Here is a 22,716-nt window from a genome sequence, read left to right on the forward strand (position 1 = left end):
ATATATATATATATATATATATATATATATATATATATATAGACACACACGTAATGACACAATTGTACGTATTGAGAGAGAAAGAAAGACCTCGTTACTTCTTAGTCCCTGTGCACGTTCCAGTCACGAAGGACGTCGGAACTGAAGATGGCTAGGTAGGTACCAAGGAAATACTCCTTGACCCGGAATCGAATTTTTGTGTTGGCCTTCCTGTGTGTGTGTCTTGCCTCTCCTTTGTTCGGCTAATGATACCTTTCTGTAGCTCAGCTGTGGAACACGTTTTGATCCTTTTTGGATTGCGATGGTCTCTTCTTCTTCTTCTGAGTTTTGCATCTTATGGCTTTGTCGGTTAGTCCGTAACGGATGTTATTGTTTGCTGTTAATGAATTACGAATCACATTGCGAAGAGAAGTTGCAAATGGTACATACTGAAAGGTTACGTGAAAATGATGAAATATCGTTAACACGGAAACGATTACAGGTCATTTTTTCAAAGCAGCTGCTTTTCAGCTGTGATCGTCGGATTTGATCGACAGTGCTAAGTATCGAAAAGGGGAAATTATTGTCGGTGTGTTATTCAAGTGCAGTTTAGTGCAGAGCGCTCTCTTCAGTCGGGTGAGCCTCTCTCTACAAATGTCTTGAGATGTAATGTCCTTTTTTTTTTTTCAACGTAGCCAGAATTACAGGTACCTCTCGGACCGCACTGTCATTCGTGACGTTTTACTGTGCGAGGGACAAAGTATACCTTACAGCCAGCCAGCCAGTTATGGAATTCATTTTGAATTCGAGGATTTACAAGGTCGGGATGGCCATTGAGCCAACTAAGCAGGCTGCCACTGTTATATTCTAGCAAAATGTTTAGTGTGGCAAGTGTCCCTAAAGTAAATACATACTACCACATCAAAGAAAATTTTTAGGCTGAAATATATTAATTCATTTTATAGCATACTTTTGGTTTTGGTTTTCACATAAAATTAGTTTGAATGTGGTGCTTCTTTCCAGCTGTTTATTGTTTTCTCCCCATTGTTTTTTCTATGTATATCGCACCGCAAACTACCAGTTTATGGTTTCTTTTCTAGGAAAATATGGCAACTTATTAAATGTAGAATGTTGCTATATTCTGATCAGGTGTCATCACAAACACCTCTTCATTCCCATTGTTTCCATTCTCCTAGTTTGGGAAGCACAGTAACTACCAGCTCATTCCTTTGGGTATTGGTAGGCGTTAGAAATGAGGACGTTCACCTTCTCTACAGTTAGTATCTTGTCAAAGTTGAATTGACAGCCATTGGAATAGTGTCAGCACTTTCACAGCATACTTTTTTATGTATATCCTGCACACAGGCTCAGAATTTTCCGCTAGAGTCCATCCCCGACCGGCCGGCCATGCTTGAAATCTTACCGAGTTTAACTTATACAGTAGTATACATATCCACATTGCTGCTAGATAACTAACTCTATTTGCTATATCATTTTCTGCTACTTTAATACTTTGTGGCCAGGATGTTGTCTGCATTTCCTTTCTTCTGCTCAGCTCCTAAGTATATATTTTTACATCTGACATCCAGCAGGATCATTTACAGAGCTTAATTTTATGCTCAGTCTTTAGGGTTGTAAAGCTCGTGTTTGGGACTCAGGAATAATTTATGGTTAATGAAAGGAAAATACATAATCATGAATATTTTTATTGTTAGAGTTATCATAAACATGCACTTTGGGGAATATTGTATTTGCATTAATTGAGGGCGTAGCATAAAAGCTTCAGTACTGCTTAGTTCTCTGGCACGCTAATGATACCTCACATTTCTTTTAATGTAGCTTAATCACACGTTGTTATGTTTTATGATGTAGTATAATTTTGTGACATAACTTTCCCATTCTTTAGTATATGGTTCACAATCCGTGCTTCAGTCATTCTCTGTCTCGTTAATTATCTGTTGCATTAATCTATTGATGTATGTTTGTGTTGTTGTTATGTGTCCCCCCCCCACCCCCCTCCTCGCCACCCTGGTTGCCCCTTGAAATTCTACCCCAAGTAAGAGGCTGGAGATGGTGGTCAGATAAGACAAAATAAATAGAAAAGGATTGGGTGACCGACTTGACATTTAGCCTTGGTGGAGAGGAATCCTTCTTCTGCGTTGCTAACCTATGTTATATATCCTTAGCCCTTCCCTCTTGAGTCGTCTTGGTGCGATGTCCTCCTCCTCCTCCTCCTCCTCCTCCTCCACCTCCACCTCCTCTTACTTCACCTCTCCTTGTTCTAACACCAGTCCACTGTCCTGCTGGTGGTCGGCATTGCGTCACTAGCCCGTAATAGCGATCCTTAGCGCCCTCCCCACCATCACCTCCAAACCATCACTACTCGGCCCCCTGATCTCTTCCTTGTCTTTATTCGGGTGTATCTCAAGTCTTGTTAGCGTTCTCGTATTGAACCTGACACAGATTTTCTTATTTTTTCCTTGGGAAGCCAATGATCTTGATGTACACGAAAGGGAAAAGGCGGGTGGGGGCGGTGGAAGAAGTAGACAGACACGACAGATATTTAAAATATTTTTTAGAGGTCCCCCGGGAACTAATTTCCTAGGGGTACAGAAACATCGGCCATGCATCCCAGACTTCGAAAAGGTCAAGGCGAGGCCTGAGTGGTGAAGATGAAAAGCGCTGCGGCGCATCAGACGGGGAGATGGACAGACCCATTTGCTTTTCTCACTGGCTTAGCAAGGCCGTCATTTGCCACCTACGGAATGGAACCCGCTCCTGGTCATATCTTCCAAGAGACACGTTCCAGTATCTCGACGAGTCTTTGAATAAACACGACTGTCCGTATTTTATTCCAGAGGTAAAAGTCTTGCATGCAGAATTGCTTTCATAATTAATTGCTGTATAGTTAACTTTAGTTTTGCGCAAGGGGCGCTGTTCTTATGATGTTACTCGAGAGGGGTTGAAATGACGGCGTGTTTGTGCAGCGCAGCGGTAATTTCCATATACAAACACGCTGACGCTCGTAGCATGTCTTTTGCATATTTAATCCGCCGTTGATACTTTTAAGAGCGCGCTCGAGTTTTTCTGTGTTGCAGAATGTAAAGAGATTAGGAAATCTTTTTCTTTTTGTATGGATACTGTTTACTTCAGATAAATATTTACTCTTACCATTAGTATGTTTTGTGGGATCCTGTGTGCATAAGTCAGAGTCAACTACCAATTTTTTCCTTTGTTTCTGCAGTGGTCCGCTGTCCCTTGAGCGCGTTTAATGAAGAACACGCAAATATGACAACAGCAAAAAGTCAGTTCATATTTTTTGTTGGAAAGAACAAAAAATGGTCCAACTGGTTGACTTGCAAGTTCTCATATCACACACGTGCGCGCTGACATGCTCTTTCGTGCGCTATGTACACAAAAAGTTAGCTTGTTTTGAATTGATTTATGAGTTTATGTTAATGGCACTTTGCATGACATAGCTGAGAGACAAACATTTTTTTGTTAATGCGAGTTTCCTAGTTCTGTATACTCGTTTAAGTGTCAAATACGTATTTAGAATGTGCAGCATTTATCGAGGTGTGCGTATCCTCGCTGTTAATTGTTAATATGTTTGAAAATCTTTTCATTTAGCACGCCACCGGTACTTAGATGTTATGAAGTCATGTTTGATGCCTTAGAAGATGTGTAGTCTCTCAAGTATTGACGACACAAAGATCTTGTTGTAGATGGAGTGTGTCCCATTTTTGATACGATGTCCCAAGGTCCTTGGCTACGGTTGTTGTAGAGAGGAAATGGCGAGGCTGACAATGCCTTCGTGTTAAAAGATTTTGAAGTCAGAGTATTCATCTGTAAATTTCTATCATATTTTTCTGATCATTTTTGTATGATTTAATTTTCAAAGAACGCGGGAAAAGAAACTTTATGGAAAGGGAACTTTATCGAAAGCGCCAACACTTTATAAAGTAAATTGGTAGAATGAGTTTACTTAATTGAAACAAACACTAGCGATCATTATTGACAGCTCTGTAAATTTCCTCTTCGGCGAGAGTAATGTAATCATTTCCGTCATGCCGGATGTGCTGATAGGCGTTCTTTAGTGTGAGTCGCTTGCTGGAAATGATTAGTTTTAGCATTTCCCCATAATGTCAGATTTTACCCACGTCAAATGTACGCGGATATCCTGTCAGCTATTTATATCTCGGAATTTTTCTGGATTTTTAGGTTTTGTAATCCTTGTATGTCGGTCCCAGGGCCTCCTAATGAACTTATTGAAGAATGTCGGCCTTCCTTTGTTTTTGTTTTTACGTCAGGGCACCAAAACCTAACCCATTTCTTTCTTAATCCTGGGCAAAACGACCCCTCTGGAGTGCTGGCTTTTCTTCGTTTCAACGCTTGTTCAAAAGAGTGTTGGACCGAAGATTGCAACTCGAGTTGACAATTTAATCTAACATTCGTTACTTTGAAACACATCAGTTTAATCTTCCAAGCCAAGGCTCATTACCCTCTCTCTCTCTCTCTCTCTCTCTCTCTCTCTCTCTCTCTCTCTCTCTCTCTCTCTCTCTCTCGCCTAACCGTATATTGCAATTCAGTTAATTGTGTATCTCTCTTTTCAGGTGAGTTGAGAACGACGCATGCACTAAACTACATTGTAAGTAGACCTCTATCTATATAATTGTGGGTTATTCGACATTTGCTGTTTCTGTGTTGGATATAATGCAAGAGAAATTGGTGTGACACAGGTCTTTGATATCATTAAAGAAATTGTGCAGTACAGTAGAGCGGAGTCCAGACTTAAGGTCAGATTCACCGTTCGACGCTGGATTTGGTTGAGCTTTCGTGTATTTTTCCCACCATTGCCCTAGCTTTGTGTCATGAGTGGACGAATGGTATTTATTTATTTTATGGAACGGAAATTGGAACCTTTCATTGATGTGATGACACCCCAGTGTACAATTCTTCGATCCGTCCAGAGAACAAGCAAGACGCCTCACAAGGCAGAACGTAGAGCCAGGAAATTGTAATTTAATAATAGTTACCTCAGCCCAGAAAGTCTGAGGGTAGTTGTCTCATTTCAACTCGAGATTTGTTACGGCCTCCGAACAATAACCGGTTCAGGTGGAAAAAGTATATCCTCACTGGGGTTGGCATGGGTGGAGGAGTTGACTCTTACTCATGAGTTACCTGTCCATGCTAATGTCAAACCTGCTGTCCATGTCTGGATAGAACGTGGGAATTCTTAAAAAACTCAATAAGATATAGGTCGAAAGTTCCTGTTTAGGATGTGGATGAAGTAAGCGTATTACCTACTTAACAACAAACACTTCGCTGTTGACTTTTTATATTGATACTGAATCATACTCAAAATGAATGGGGTCACGAACGCTATTTTCATGTTCAGTTACCTCACCTTTTCCTGGTGTGACATTGGCAAGAAAGTGCGTCGTCATCTGTTGTCTACTCTTTTTACCTTTGTTAATTCTACAGTCGTGGACTACTCAAGAAACCAAGTGAATTTCTGAGTATATATATTTATATATATGTGTATATATATATATATATATATATATATATATATATAACTTACATAGAGCTGTACATATATTTATGTGTAATATATATACTTTATATATATATATATATATATATATATATATATATATATATATATATATATATATATATATATATATATATATATATAAAAGTTATGTATACAATATGTAATTTATTCTATTTATATATATATGTGTGTCTATATACATACACATAAAGTGCAAGTTTATGCTTGCATTCTCCAGGTAGTCATTTCTTGCTTTCAGTTCCTTGAGTTCCCTTGTCCCCCTACAAGATAAACAAGATAAACAGTGAGTGACGATAAAATTGAAGAATGGAATTAAAGTTGGAGGTATGCGCTCCGTCGTGTAACATAGTTTCATCATTCCGTATTGGTCCTGTCTGTTTTCGTTGGTCGTCCTTTTGTATTTATTTATTTAGTTGAGCTTTTTTTGCGATGCAAGGACATTCCTTCTTTTGTCCTCGCATTGTCGCTTGAAACTCCACCGCTGATCCGTCTTCATAAACATTTCCAACCCCTTTCTTTGGCGTCGCTTTGTAGAATACTCCTTGTACGGTGATGATGGTGCCCTTTGTCGCTAAATATAAACACTCGTTGCTCTCCGATGCCTCTTTCAGTGCTCCTGCACTGAGAGGCGAGCGGCAGCCTGTGTCGTTTCTTGTCCTTTTGTAGGAACAAGTGCTACCATCATGTGTAGGCGTCATTGAGTGACGTTTCCTTGGTGTGTCAGCACGCAAGTATTTTTTTTTTTTTCTTCTTTTTTTACAAGATTGTTCTCGCAGGCTAAATAATTCCCGAAAAACTAATCAGTGTACTTCGTTCTGCGAATGAGGACTTTGCCGTAGGAAGATATTAAAATGACCATGATTTTGTGTGGCAAGTAACAGCAGATTGTAATAAAGGCTTATTTCATATATTCAGGTTCACAATCCTTTTTCATAACCATCGTTGAATCATAGTGATGGAGGAGTTAGAAGTAAAGTTACTTTGTGCATATCTCTGTAGTAAAGTTTTGAAAATTTGAATATTTTGTAGTTATAATCTACATAAGCTTCACTATGAAACATTAGTGCGTCATTTTGCCTCATGTAGTGTCCCTATCTGCAGGACCTTCACAGATAATAATATTTATAACTAGACGGTGTAGGATATGTAGCATGCAGGATTACCAAACATTTCCTGCCTGGATGAACAAGGCTTGGAGAATTCCCCTGGTTCTTTTACTCGGATGAAGAACGACGGAGCAGATATGCCTGGATCAAGGCGGTGTGTCAGTCCCCCCTACTGTACAGTAGAGCCACGGAGCCTAGTCAAGTACTTCTGGCGAGCTTGAGCGCATTTACGTGACGCAACAAAGTTTGAAATCCCTCTCGCTGGTGACTGCAGACCATAGAGCGTACCGAAACTCCGAATTAAGCTGGTTACTGTGCCTCCCTTCATTTCAATTTATTTGCTTTCTTGTGGGCCTGCCGCTGCGCACTGTACTGTGTTCGCCAAAGGAACTGTAACGGAAGTTAACTGAAAGGCGCTCTTGGAAGCAAGCGTGACCTCACTCTACACGTTAAAGTAGCTCCATTCTCAACGGTTACAAATCGTGGTTATAGTTTTTGTGAGATATTGCGTGATGGGAACGAGCGTGTCGGACGCAGAATTAGTTTAACAGTCATCGCTCGGGCGAATACGGGGAACGGTTCCGCGTTCATTGAACCACTGTGTAGCCTACCCTTGGGAATGGATAACAGCTGTTACTGTTAATATATGAAAATGATTTTTAAAGCTGAAATTTCAGCTAATGGGTTTTTTTAGTGATAACCGAAAATGAAATGCATATGTTCCGAAGATCAATGATGTTCATATTTCCCTTTTGCTCTCGGCCATTTTTATTTTCCTGTAAACTACAGCTCCGAGGTATTTCTCCGGCACGGGAGCAATAGATTGTCGGATCCCCAGGGCTTGTCATTGTTCCTGTAATGTCTTAGATAGGTTTATTTCTAGCCCACGGGAGTATTTTTAGCGACGAGTACCATTTTAGTTGCTGTGGCCAATTTGGTAATAAATCTTATCCATCAGTCAGTCAATTATTGGCTTAACCTGTTGGAATACCTGTTCAATTTTATATCATATTTTTATGTTTGTTTCCAAAGAGAAAGTGTACACAGAATCGGATAATATAAAAAGAATATATTGCAACTTTTACCAGTTCTATGTGTGTTCTTTTAATAGCCACAACGACTTCTTCGAAGTCTCTATTTCTTAACCCGTTTTTTTAATAGGCTTCTCAATACAAGCTTATATCCAAGCAAGAAATATAAACAAATAATCTTTCGTCTTCCATAGCAGGATTCGAACCGACGTACGGAGCGGTTCAGCGAGGAAGCCCTCACGCGTTCTGCTACGAAGACGACAAAAATACACCTGTGATGATGCACAATCTACTGGTCACTTTCACCAGATACGCATGCAGTTGTAGTAACCACAGCCAAGGTCTATAGACCTTGACCACAGCAACTTAACTTCTCGAATTCTTCACACTTTTTGGATACGCTTGTCACTACAAAGTCTGAGATCCAAATACCGAGACCTCATTCTGATACTCCGGATGCGAGTTCGAATCCTGCTACGGACGCCAGAATTGCTTCCTATTCTGGCATTTGGATTTCAGGCTTTGCAGTGACAAGCGTATCCAAAAAGTGTGAAGAATTCGAGAAGTTAGGAGGGCACTGTTTGTTTTAACAATTACATATGGTGGTGAGTTTGAAATCAGTCGGAATCTACCCCTCTCTCACAGATATGGTTAGATTCCAAAAACCAGGCGGTTAGCCCAAGCGAAAATCGACATTATTTGAGAATAAGAGTCGTCTAAAATTGTAGTTACAAGTTTACTTTAGATTAATAAAAAGTTTCCTCTGATCTTTCATGAAGTGAACTTTAATAATGTTTTGTAGTCTTCAGTATTTGAATATTTTTATGACTAGGCTAGTGCAGCATGTCTATATCTGATCTTTATTCATGTTTTGCTGCCGGTTCAGTGAATCCTTATTTTACTACTGGGATTCATTTCTTGTACTCGCACGCCCCATAAATTAAATCTGATTTAGTATTCTCAAACCTTCTACCATAAAGTTCTAAATATGACGTTTTCCTCTCACTTTATTATTCGTTTGTTAACTAGAAACCAAAGAGTGAAATATACACAACTGGCGTGTGTACACAAAAATAAGAAAGACTCTTGCAGATAGTTTTACGATTTAATTTTGAGAGAGAGAGAGAGAGAGAGAGAGAGAGAGAGAGAGAGAGAGATTCCCCGGAATATGGGAAAGCCTAGGCCACTTAGTTGTTTGTTTTTGTTGCAGTAACTCAAGTTGCACGGTATATAGGGTCACGTATGTTAACCGTAGTAAGTAGGGAGAGGTTGTACTGTAGATGCCAAGTTCTCACACCGTGAAAATCACTCAGCGTTGCTGCTTAGCGCATTCGTCAAGAGCGCAGTAGCGTTTGGGCTCTCCACCACCTTTAGTATCATGTAATGACCTCATCAATTTCCGGGCGTTCATTAAGGTTTTTTCCCAGAAGGCATTGATGGACTGTACAGTTATTTTGCAATTTTAATTCCGATTTAAAGTGATAAGATCTGTCGAAATCATGTTTTTATTTCCCTCACTGTTGTTCCGTTTCCTCATTGCATGTATGATTTGACACATGAAAGTGATATGGTTCCCCGAAATCTAAAGACATTTACAAGGCTGCAAGCTGTAGGTGGCCATAATTCCAGATTACATATCGTGGACTTTAGAAATTTTCAGTCGGACATCACTCCTTGAAAGTAGGAAAGCTGCCTGCAATAAACGCTTTAGTATAACTCGCTTCAGCTGAGGGTCGAACAAACAGAATCAAGTCGAATGCTGTAATCTTTCGTTCCGTGAAGTGTCGTAACCCACTGGTTGGTTCGTTGATCTTGAAATCTGGAGGCTCTTCTCTGACGTATCAAGTCACCTTGAACGAGTGAAGAGACCAGCGAGATCTTTCGTGCTTTCCCTCTCAGTGCCTCCAGAAATCAAGTTTGGTGTCAGGTATCAAATATCTGTGTAAATTCCCCAGCTTGTTTCTGCATTTGTTTACGTGGTACTCTGTCGGTCTTTATTTGATAGTCAGTAGTATGTTATCCTCTTGTTATAAACAATGAAGTGGTGGATTTTTTGTTCATTTGTAGGGAGTTTCTCCAGACGATTTTTTTTACCGTATTTTTTTTTTTTTTTAACCAATGACCTCGTAATAAGGTTAGATTTTCAAAATTGGCACAAATTCATAACTTTTCCTTGTTTGACTTATTTTCCTCTGATTTGTCCATTTGTTGACGCCCATACATTCAAATGTGATGCCGTGCGACGCATAAGGGAAGGTCTTCTCTCCATTTAGAAAATGGACTGGCTGGTTGGAAACGAAAAAGAATAACAGTCAGGTTGAGAGGGAAGGAAGAAGAAGAAGAAGAAGAAGAAGAAGAAGAAGAAGCAGCAGCTACCCTTCCCGCTCCTTAGCTCCTTGGGCTTCCTGGGTCGATGTGTCCTGAAGAGGGACGGGTAAGGGCCCTACTTGTAACTTTTGACGTCACCAGACCATTGTCTTTAATGCGAATTAGCGACGCGCGTCTTTTCTCCGGTTCCTTCTGTTACTGTGACGTATGAATGTGGGTGCGATTCTATGAAGAACTTTCTTAATGCTACGTGTTGCGCGTCATCGGACTTCCACTGTTGTTGTTATCAGTTTGTTTATTTCGCCATATTGAATTCACTGGTAGTGATAATCTGTTCTCTCTCTCTCTCTCTCTCTCTCTCTCTGTGAGTGCAACCCGTACTCTGTAGGAGGTCAAACAACAAAATGTGATTAGGTATAACTGAATTTGCATGCGAGGTCATTGTATGGCGCATTCGTATCGATTCGATCTGTATGTTTCAGAATCTTGTCGATTTTATATTGTGTGCTGACTTTTGTCTCAGTCTTGAATTGTTCAGAAAGAGTGACTGACATCTCGCAAGTGTGCAAAACCGCAAACCTGCGGACAGTTGCCTTTGTTGGCCCACTTCAGCGTTCTATACCCTGGGCATGTGGCTGTTAATTGTATTTTCTCTTTTCAATAACCGTTTGTTTCACTTTATATTATCTGTATGAAATGATAGATATAAATAAAAGTTAAGTATATCTTAGTTTAACCAGACCGCTGAGCTGATTAACAAGTGATAGATGTAAATAAAAGTTAAGTATATCTTAGTTTAACCAGACCACTGAGCTGATTAATAGCTCTCCTACGGCTGACCCGAAGGATTAGGTTTATTTTACGTGGCTAAGAACCAACTGGTTACCTAGCAACGGGACCTACAGCTTATTGTGGAATCCGAACCATATTATGACGAGAAATGAATTTCTGTCACCAGAAGTAAATTCCTCTAATTCTTCATTGGCCGGTCGGAGACTCGAACGCTGGGCCAGCAGCGTGCTAGCCAAGAGCTCTGCCCACCCCTCCAATGAAGAACTAGTGATTGATATAACTACTGGTATTTGTATTTAGGTTATAGTTAAGTAATTTCCCTGCAGAGTATTAAGTTTGATTAAGCAGCGGGAAACAAGAAGAGATTTTTATCTGAAATGAGACTCATGAGCGGCACGAGTAGAATGATCATTGCATTTGGTCACAGCTGGTAAAAAAAAAAAAAAACTATGAGAAAAAACTGGTATTGAGCCTCGCAGAAAAAAAGCAAGAATGTCAGGGTTAACTGCATAAATTAATAAAGTACTACTTGGTTGATGTTCTAGTCTGGGTAGATATGAATTCAAAGGATACCAAGAATTATTAGATAAACAGTAGGCGATTTGAAAAGGCCAGTGTCTGAGATTAATAGTGACATCCGGATAGAGAAATTATTCTGGAAAGACTTTCTCTCAATACCGATTATTTGTGAAACTGAAGAAGAGATAAGTGGGAGTGCGTATGCAGCCAAGAATGATACTTGGAATTCGGAGTGAGTTGCAGATAGTTAATGAAAGTGTCCAGTAAGAGATTTTGGTTGTTATCAAATGTCCTGGTCGTACTAACAATTATACTCCTAAGTTTTTTTAGGGTTCAGCTTCATCTCCGTAATTTGCAACATGTGTTACACAGTCAAGAGGAAATTTCCTTGCTTACCTTTTTCCACAAAGTCGAGAAGTCCCATCTATTGGTAGGTTGATAGCGACCGCATCAAAAAGGCTATTGGTAATACACACCCGCATTCTCTCTCTCTCTTAATTTATTTCACAAAAATCTGACATAACTGGATTGCAAGAAACAAGAGGTGAAGTAAAATGGAATTATAATGTTCACCAACCGATCAGACATATTAAAGTCCATCATATTTAACTAATTATTCTCTACATCGTTATCCCACAATAGGTCAAAATAAGTCAGTCCAGTATATTCCCAATAAGTACATTTTCACCTCTTCCTCAGCAAAACATCTGAAGAAGTCAAATAAAACCCTTGTTAAACAAATGCATAAAAATAAAAATGTGGGAATTCCTCCCATGTTACTTATAAAGTACACACAATGTAATAAATGCTTGACACAAGTGAGACATATGTTAAATGAAAGAAACAATCTACAGTTTGGGAAATCAAATAGGGTTCCTACCTCCAAACAGCAATGTTCATAGTCTTAATCGACAGATCTCGAACCACAAAGTCTTCAGCGAAGACTTTTAATAATCTTCAGTGTTGGCCTTCGAATGATCATTTGTGTGATAACTAATCCCTTCACACCCTGGGACTCCGCCCAAAAGAAACGCTCCTACTGACCTGGACATTTCTTGCGAACGCACTCACAAAGTCTTGTTGATTGATTGATTATGAAATTTAGGTCTTGAAGACCAAGCTCCAGAACCCATCAGGATTATCCAGTGCAACAAAGTCTTGTTGCGAGGCAGGGAAGCCCTCACGTCTTGAGAATACCTGATGTATACAGTTTTACTAATTAGGAAACGTGCCAGTCAACAGCTAATCATCCTCTCAAGGTTCTTCAGAATGCCTTTAGCCACACCTATTAATCAAACATTTACTGTGTACGGTAATTCATAAAATCCTTGTGACCAATAAGCTTTTCACATGCATTAAGTTCAGCTAAACACCTGTTGAGAGATATGGAAACCACGTGTCTATTCTGAGGAGCTGTGATCGATACAAATAGAGTAGCATCATCTGCATATGTAATAAGCAAATTTTCAAAGCCAATCCAAATGCCATGCGGATAAAATATAAATTATAGTGGGCAAAAAACACCACCATGAGGAACACCAAAATTTTGTAACTATCATCGATGTCAGCGATTGTAGCTCACACTTGACGCTATCTTCATTGTAATTTTAAGTGAATAGTTACAGTGGTTAATGGTGACTAGCGAGGGCGGGGGTAGCGATGCTGTTATCAGGGTTCATGAATTTCGCGGTGTTTTTATTTCTTGTTATCAAAAAAATGGAAATATCAGGTTGTAAAATGGCCTTGTGTTAATTTATATTATGACTGAATGTTACAGCAGCATTCCCGTGGCCCTTTGTATTGTGCGTAATGTACTTGGTCATCTGTCACGTGGTTTGTCGTTGGCAGAGGACCTCCCTTCTAGGTTATGTACGATTTTGAATGGGACGCGAGCATTTTTTATCTGTTCATCTTGTATCCTTACTTTTTTGTATTTGATGATAATCTTCCAGATATAAGAAAACTTACCGTTTTGCCACACCTGCTGACGGTTATACACTTCTACAGAATGAAGTTCCTTCCTGGGAGTATGTCATTGACATCAGAATATTATACTGCGTCATAATATCACAGTATCATAAGTTGTATTCAATGGACAAAGCGGTATTTCACGCTGGGGCCTGGAACACTTCTGTGTTGTACTATGCTATTAAGGACACACGGCAAACGTGGCTCCAGGAAGTTATGGCCGTGTGATTTTATTTTGCGTTGTGATTGCTCTGACGTGTAGGGGACGGGGGAAGAATTAACAAACGCTGCGAAAGCAAATCAGGACTTTCAGGAGGAGGACACCACTTCGTCATTAGAGAGTGGATTGTTGTCTCACGCCGAACGCTATTTCACAATCATAGACGACGCCCCGTTGGTGTGATTGTTTGGGTAAATATTTCTTTTCACTTTCGATCCCAGATGTAATATTGTTCGAATCTGGATGTACCTGTAATTGTTGCTCCTAGTTGTATTTTTTCTTTCTCCATATATATATATATATATATATATATATATATATATATATATATATATATATATATATATATATATATATACGTGTGTGTGTTGTATGCATGTATGTATGTATGTACAGTATATGTGTGTGTATATATATTTGCATGTATGTATGTGTACTTCATGGTATTCTTGATAGCAGCCTTGGTCAAGGACAGGCAGAGAGACATGATCCATTGGAAACCAGTTTCGCCGCTTTGACGTAAGCATTAAGTTATGCACCTGGCAGTTAACTGGCTATGGGGGTCGTAGCCAAGGTTAAGTTCCTGGAGTATGCACCCTCATGCCAAAAGACTTCTGGCCCCGGCACCATTTTGGGTGGAAGGAGCTTGGTGAATAAATTTTTCTAAGTATATAAAACGCAGTCTTTATTTAGTTTTCCCTTTGAAGCAACGGTAGTCTACCGATTATATATTCCACATTTACATTTTATATAAGCCGTCGCTCAATCTTGTCCTCTATATAGTATGCCGACCTTCGGAAATATATATATATACACACACACACACTGTATATGTATATATGCATATACTTTTGCTGTCTGTCCTAGATTATGATAGTTTGTTAGGCGCATAACTTCAGAACGCCTTCTATCTAATGTGGCGCGTAAGTTTGTTGAGAGAACCTGCAACCACCGTGAGATTGCTGTTTAACTGTTCGCTTGACAGAGTATATGCAGTTAGCGTGGCCATTGAATTTCAGTGACAGCATATAATGCATCTTCACCGCGCGGGTGTTCTTCACTAATGAGGATTTGTTGTGTTAACGGCCGCTTCCTGTCGGGTGTTCCTTGGTTTGACAAGGGTTGATGAGTTGCGAATTGTAATGAGGGTCTTTTGCTGGGTAATTAACCGTAAATGGATACCTTGGGTGGGTTCAGTGGGTAAAGTAGAATGTGGATGGACGTCGAAATTGTAGTTTATAATTTGGACGTGAAGTATCATTTGAATGAAATGGATTCCTTGTTGCATTGCAAATTATAGTCATCTTTGCATTTTTATATTTAATATATATATATATATATATATATATATATATATATATATATATATATATATATATCTGAATATTTTCTTCTTTAGAGAGCACATACATTCCTGGTAATATAGAATCAATTTAAGGGTTTGCTGTTCTTGTTTATTAGCAGATAGAGTAGTAGTTGGCCATTCTATTAATAAGGATTGGCAACGTCATTGTGCATTTATGGTAATTTCCCTGGATATGATGAAGCGCCTTCCATTAATCCTAGATACGGCTGTGTTTCTTGTCATGAAGAAGTGTCACTGCTCAGTTGTGGAAAACTTGGCCCTATAGGTTATAGTAAATACCGCGACAGACTAATTTAACTTACTGACTTTTTATGACACGTTGGCCGCTGATGTCAGTGTTGAACTCGCTCGCCGTTGGGACATTCAGCTTAGTTATAATTCCACAAGAGAACAGACGATATTTAGCAGTGGCTGGTGCCAGTTGTCTGCGTTCGAGTTTGAAACTAAGGGCGAGCGCGGTTATCATCTTGTGACTAAGAAAAGTGTGAACGAAAATATCTCTTTCATGACGTTGCCCTCGGGCTGCTAATAACGTATGGCCAACTTCTGTGGGATTGGGTGACAGCACTGCTTGTCTTCCAAGCGAATTAACGTCATGACATTCATCTGCGCATATCCCCATTAAAAATGGACCCGAAAGTCAAATTACGCGTTCCCTAGTCTCCGTCAAATGCATTGTTAGAAAGCTGAGTAATAGCCTTAGCGCGCGTGCGTGTGTTTGTTTATATTCATAGATAAAAATTTTCATCATGTAATAATGCGTGTTGGTGGCTTAAGCAATGTAAATAATGCCCTGGGCAGTGTAAATAAAGTAGCATTTTAATTTAATTTTCTTTGATTTCAAGAAATGTCTGCCTGTAAACGTAGACGAGTAATCCGCAGTGTTTTAAACACAAATGACGTGTAAATTTTTTTTTTTGTAGGAAAATGTCATATTATTCTCACATTTGCAGATAAAATCTCCTCGGCCTCCCTTCCACATTCTCTCTCTCTCTCTCTCTCTCTCTCTCTCTCTCTCTCTCTCTCTCTCTCTGCTACATCCGCTTGTTGTGTGGATTCCTTTGTCTGCAACTGCGACGTGATTCTGCTCATCTTGAAAGGATTTGCATGACCACTCTTCGCCTGTTGCTGTGCTTAAAGAAAAGAAAAGAAGGAAGCGAAAGAAAATGCATAAAATATGACGGTTCGATTAAGGTTAAATTCATCGCGCTGACGAAGCAAAGATAATTTTTGGCATGTTTTAAGGCTCAAGGCCATTTTTTCCCACGAAGAAGTTGTTTTTCTCGCGGGTTGATTACCTGTCCGTCAATTCGGTTGACGTCGTTAAAACTTACGGAGGGATTCGTAAAATCCTCCTAGGAAGGTTGTTCTTTAGGCAAGGACCGGTTCGTAGATTTTGGGGGGTCTAGCGGGATGGGATTTGGATCAACACCGAATCTTACGGACTGCGCCTTGGATCATAATTTGGCCACGTCAGAGTTTAGTTTATATATTTATATTTACACAGACACATATGTGTGTGTATGGGAATGTATGTATATATATACATACATATATATATACATAATACATACATACATACATACATACGTATGCATGTATATGTGTGTGCGTGTAGATAATCGGAGAGAGAATACCAGGTAAGACTAACATGTCGGAAATATATTTAGGTATTTCTCTTTAAAGTGTGTCTGTGACTCACGAGGTATATTTATACTTACAGTTATACATTTTTTATCGTGCCATATTTAACTACACGTAAGGAATGTTTCAACGCCGGATGTTGGTTATGTATTTGTTCACATTAATGATTGTATTTCTTGTTTAATTATCTAAGGAAAATCTTTGTTCTGTTTTGTTCGAAGTCAATTTGATTAACTTTGGGTTTGTCAATAACAATCTTGAAGTTACCCTAAGGCCGTGGCATCATTGAAGGTAGTTGGAGAATTTTTTTTTTTTTTTTTTTTTTTTTTTTTTTGCGCGCGCTGTATATGGTTCATTAAGAATCGGTGCTCAAAAGTTTATCGTGCATAACATATGGTGTCCATGATCATTTTAGGGAGTCAAGGTTGAATTAATCCAAAAACATATATAAAACAAAAGTTTTGTCAGAACTCTTGCTGGAACTGTTTACAATCTGAGCGTGTGTGTGTGTGTGTGTGTGTGTGTGTGTGTGTGTATTGTGAGGTGGCTAGTAAAACCTGAAAAACAGCATGGGAAAGGCATATGGCTAAGATTTATTTGTACTATTAGCAGAGTGATGACGATAATCTAGCTGATATTATTAGTGATGATGATTATATACGGTTGTGAATAAGTAAAAAGAATATCTCAATAAGATAAGAACAGTCATTAATAACCAAGGAGTCCAAACCATTCTCCCTTTACAGCCTGGCTGTGACATATATACAGAGTATATATATATATATATATATATATATATATATATATATATATATATATATATATATATATATATATATATATACATTCATATATATACATATATATATATTATATATATATTATATATATATATATATATATATATACATATATATATATATATATATATATATATATATATATATATATATATATATATATATATATATATATATATATATATATATGTTTGTCTGACCATATCAGTACGCTATTCATTCTTTGCGTTATGTTTATTAATGGAAAGTAACTCCCTTCCTTTAATAAACATTAGGCGAGGTGTCTTGAACGAGGATATAGACTTTTCTCAGTTTTTGACCCTGAATGCTTTTCAAGTGGTACATTAGATACCCACAACCAAAATATGCGACTCAGTGTGAATAAGTAATTTTATGGAATCGAAGGTTTTATGTATTTACGGGCGTGTAAGCACATTACCCCCGTGTTATCAAGGACAGTGCTTCACTCCGCCATATTTCTAGTCCAATAACTTGATATTTGGTGTTTTCTGTGGTCCTGGTAAATTCCAGTCGCTATCTCTGTCCGGCCCCTTAAGGCAAGATAACCGTCCTTTATTCCCTTTGCTTAACGAATGATGGGTGTGAAAATTGTTCGTGGAACCCAAGGATGGATTGGATTTCGCGAGTGAAAATTGTATGAGTGCCGCCACGCTACTACGACCAGGGCGGAGATTTCGGGGACTGGGTGCCGTCGGCGGGGTTGGGGGAGACCGAGACTGTAGAAAGCCGGATCTGTGGCAGCTTTCTTCTTTAGGCTGAATCCTGAATAGTCTCATAATTATTCCAGCTGGTTAAATCTCAATATTGTCTCGTTGGCTTTGTACATCTGTCTACCTGTCTGAGGAGCGATTCTCCTTTTAAGTTCAAACGTATTGTGATGAATGGTTTCTATAAGGGTCCTGTGTCTCTCCCTCAGTCCTTCTTTCTCGTCTTCCGTTGATATTTTTGTATCCTGGTTTACGTAAATCCGGTTTATTTTCGAGGTCATCCGCTACGGGATACTGTTGCGACTGACTTCTTGGCGAAGATATTTTGTTCTCATTAGCGTTGTTGTTTTTATGTGAAGTTGCTTTCTTCTGTTCCGTTGTAGGTCTACTTTTTTAAAGAGTGAGTTGTGGCTCCTTAATTGAATGTTACGATGTTTCTTACTAGATACGTTTACTTAATGTCGCGTCTTGCGTGTATGTGAAAGCGCGCCCGTATGCACTCACACGTACCTGTGTAAGTGTATGAACGGGAAATTTTGCTGTGAAAATGTTCACTCCCTATTCGTAAGTTAATGGGTAAACATAGCCGTGACTGTTATCTTAGTTCTCCGTAAAGCCACTCTTGTTTGTCAGTTCTTCATAAATTGTATCTTATCTGAGATCTTTCCTCATTCACAGTTGATTCCTGATCCCGTTTTCCTGCCGAGAGCAGCTAATGTAGATTCGGAACTTCCTCACGCCTTAGGAAAGTTGACTATCTATTTTGTCAGGGAATTGTCGAAAGAAAATCTGATTATCCAGATCGCTGACAATTAACTTCAAATGAACTTAGCTGCTGGAACTCTGATGCTCTCAAGAAATGAGGATTGTAACAAGAGTCAGTCATGCAATTGGAACTTCAGAAGTGCAGGCGAAGATGCGATGCATTACTACCTTAATACAATTCTCCTTGCATTTCAATAGTTTACTTACATTTTATTTATTTACTAATTTGTTGATTTATCTGTTTTTCTAATAACTGATCTCCTCTCTCTGTATTCTCCTTTACTTTCTGTTACTTCTTTCGAATGAACACCGTATTCTTTGGAAGCTTCAATTTCAAGTCAATGGTTCCCGTGTGCTTGTTCCGTATGAATAAGGTTCATCTTCTGAATAATGATAACAGTATTAGCAATAGTTGATATTTGTGGATATATATGTATGTCTGTTTATGCAAAAATATTTATTTGTTTAATTCTTGTCCCTACCGACTTTCGTATATTTTAACCGGTTCTTTTCTTTCCTTTACGCGGATTTTAGATTTTATACGTAATTGGTACGTATTGGATTACTCGCGTTGACTTCATGTTAGATACATTTGCTTAAATGTCAGGTGAGGAGAATGAAATTTTTTTTCTCATTTTCCTGACACAGCCTCCTGGGTAAAAGATACATCGAACAATGATTGCAGTTTCTCGATAGAAGTTGTAAAGGCTTTCTTAGACCCCTTAAATGAAATAGGTGAAGTCTTCTTCTTCTTCTTCTTTTAACGCGCTTTTTTCCCAGTTGTATGGGGTAAGCACGTATAGATATTAAAGATTTGGTTTAATCGCGGCATCATCCGTTTTTCACCACCCGATAGGTAGGTCCAGTTCATTGCATGGCCTGCGGTTGTCTTACATACCAGAGCGTCATCAGACGTCAAGTAGATAAGGCACTATAACGATCGGTTGAAAAGGGTCATTCAGTGCGATCCCTCAAGGACCGAGTCTCTGTAACAACACCGAATCCTTTTCAGAAGATCCCTGTTTGGAGATCTGACCCCTCGTTTGACCCTCATAGCACGCGTCGAGTCTAAAAATAGTCACTCCTCCTCCTCCTCCTCCTCCTCCTCCTCCTCCTCCTCCTCCTCCTCCTCCTCCTCCTCCTCCTCCAAGACTTCTTGAGGATTTTCTTTTGAAGGCAGCAGTGTCATTAGACTTGGTAAACATTATTGGACGTTTGTTGTCCTATTCATTCCAGGTCTGATTCCCTCTTCATCCTTCCTTCTGCCTTCCCCGTTCCCTACTATTCGCTGTCGAAATAGTAAATAGTCGTTACAGAATGTGTAGAGAGAGAGAGAGAGAGGGGAGAGAAAAAACTTTCTATGGGTTTCAATCCGGCTTCTTGCTCCCGGAATGTGTTTGAGAAAGTGAACCGAGTTCCATTCTCCTCTTCACTGCACCATCTCACACACACACACACACACACACACACACACACACACACACACACACACACACACAGATTAATATCTATGTATGTTGCTAAATATAGAATGCCAAAATTGCTCATCGGCTAATAGAGAATCAGGGCTACTTTTGAAACCCAAGGTCTGAAGAATTATCTGAAGCAAAACCAAGCAGCCAACTCAATTCTCTTTTCAGATTTGATTTGTAACTTTGTCCTATGCACTCTAATAGTTCCCTTGCAAATTATTTTATTTCAGAGTTTCGAAGGTCACTAAATTGATATTTTCATAAATGTTCGCATAATTGACATGTACATACATTTAATATTTAGGGCAACAGAATCGTCTATAGCTCCCAGCCAGCCTGTAGGTATTTAAAAATCTTGGTTTGTCCAGCAAGAATCGTATTTGCCCTTGGACCAGTGAGTCAAAACCTGGTAAGTTCTTATCTTATTTTAGTATAAGAGTTCCTGGTATGTGTCAAGGGCATACCTTGTTTCTGTGACTTGCACGGTAATCCTTCGTGCGTCTAGAATAGCTCTAGAATAGAAAATCTCGATAATCAAAGAGGAAACTTATATTGCACTCGACAATACCCGTCCCGTGTTTATTCAGCCGATCTTTTTGTTCCTCATCGATCATTGTTCTGTGAATCTTCCGGAAAAGTATAAGTTCAAGATTTATTTATTCATTTATATTTGTTGTTTTGCTCTCGTTAAATTGGTTTTGAAGAAAAGAAATTCGCGAATAAATTCAAAACATGACTAAGTTCTTTGCGAATTTCGTTGTGCAAGTCGTAATCCTGGGGATAAATGACAGGCACTCGAATTTTACGTATTCTGAGACTATATAGATAGGATGTGGAGTAGCTGCAATTTTTTAGGAAATCCTAGCTGTTAAATTGAAATTAAATTTTGCTGAAATTAGAATGTGTTGTCCAGATTGGCATGAACACATTATTGTGAGATTAATGGAAACCAAAGAAGAATATCAGTGAAAGGAAAGGAGACGAACGGCAGCTCTCTGTAAGATGACGCATATTATATGAAATATGACTGACAAGTTTACGACATAGAATGTTTTGAGAGCGACGTGGAGTTTCAGGAGGAAAGTTTATAGCACGCCCAGGACCCATTTATATGTGGGTGCTGAGCACGCCATATCTTTCCAGAAATGAAGAAATAGAGCGCAACCCTGTACCGTACAGGTATAGAACCGTTAAAGGTTAGTCAACCTTACTTGCTGTGTTATGGTAAGACAAAACCTAGTGCTTTAAAGGTTCCAGGTTTTCAGAACGTAAACATCAGGTTTTAGATTCAGAAGAATTTAACCTTGACCAAAATAAAGACCAGCAGGAAAAAAAGGGTTACTGTTAAGATTTCTGTACAGAGCAATCCTCACATGTATTATGTAACCTATATTTCTGTATCATTATGTACCCTGGCAGGCAACTCCTTTTCGCGACTTTGATTAATTTCGGAATGAGTAGGATTGAAGTTGGTGTCCCCAAAGTTTCGTTTGTTTCTTTTCAGGTGCATATTTGGAATATGATCACTACTTATATATGTTCAGTGAGGAATTATGATGAGGATATTCATTGTTCAAGTATGTATGTGTGGCGTCGCGTAAGGTCCGATCCATATTTGATTCATGTACTATGCAACCTTTCAGTTGGTTGGCAGCCAGCCTAATGGAACAGTAAAAGCCCTAGTTTTAAGTTTTTCAATTGCCAGGTGGTTATTTTTGTAAGACCTGCAAGTGAATGCTGAAGTATTAATCTCTACAGAGGACGCAAAAGTACACTGTCCGTGGAGGCTCCTTCAACACTGCGCTCAATTAGCTATCTCCAGTATCAGGATATCGATGAATGATAACAAAGTACCACATTACCCTTCAACTCCCCGTCTAGCTTTCAGATACGCGTTCACAGAAAACCAACACTATACGTTTATAGTATCATATCCTTCTTCTCTGAAACCTCGTCGTGCAGGTGGTGCCCCATGCACGGTCTGACGTGGCATCCTAAAACCACACACACACACACACACAGCGACCTTGAATTCCCTTAATTCCGTGATCGTCGTCCAAAATAACCATTATTTGTTTATTCAGTCTGTATGTATGCGGCGTTGATAAGCATCCGTCGGGGAGTTAGTGGTTCTCTCTCATACTTTATTAGGGCGCTGCCTTTCCACACGTTGTGTATATGAATATATAAAGTGTATATATATATATAAATATATATACTGTATATATTTATATATGTGCGTCTATCTGTCGTGCTTTGTTGAAAGGAAGATACGTGGAAATAGACTAAACCGTTTTCTGTACCTCTGTAATTTAGCACCAGACAAGGAGTCCTAATGAACAAATAAAATGGAGATATTTTCCTCCATTTCTCTTTCTCTGTCTATGTGTATACATGCATACATACACTCATGCATA

The 22,716-nt window shown here is 39.0% G+C and overlaps 1 protein-coding gene across 10 annotated transcripts in view; it reads left to right on the forward strand.

Annotated features, from left to right (window-relative positions):
• Positions 1-22,716, forward strand: part of LOC136837768 (probable ribonuclease ZC3H12B) — a 399,714-nt gene that overhangs the window by 320,654 nt on the left and 56,344 nt on the right. Inside the window, exon 3 of one of the 10 annotated variants that reach the window (XM_067102698.1) lies at positions 4,593-4,627. The exons of the other annotated variants lie outside the window; for them this stretch is intronic. The gene's annotated coding sequence lies outside the window, so the exon portion shown is untranslated. The remainder of the gene's footprint in view (positions 1-4,592; positions 4,628-22,716) is intronic. 10 annotated transcript variants of the gene reach the window in all.

Source organism: Macrobrachium rosenbergii, chromosome 59 (genome assembly GCF_040412425.1).
Source record: "Macrobrachium rosenbergii isolate ZJJX-2024 chromosome 59, ASM4041242v1, whole genome shotgun sequence".
In the NCBI taxonomy this organism is placed as follows: Eukaryota; Metazoa; Arthropoda; class Malacostraca; order Decapoda; family Palaemonidae; genus Macrobrachium; species Macrobrachium rosenbergii.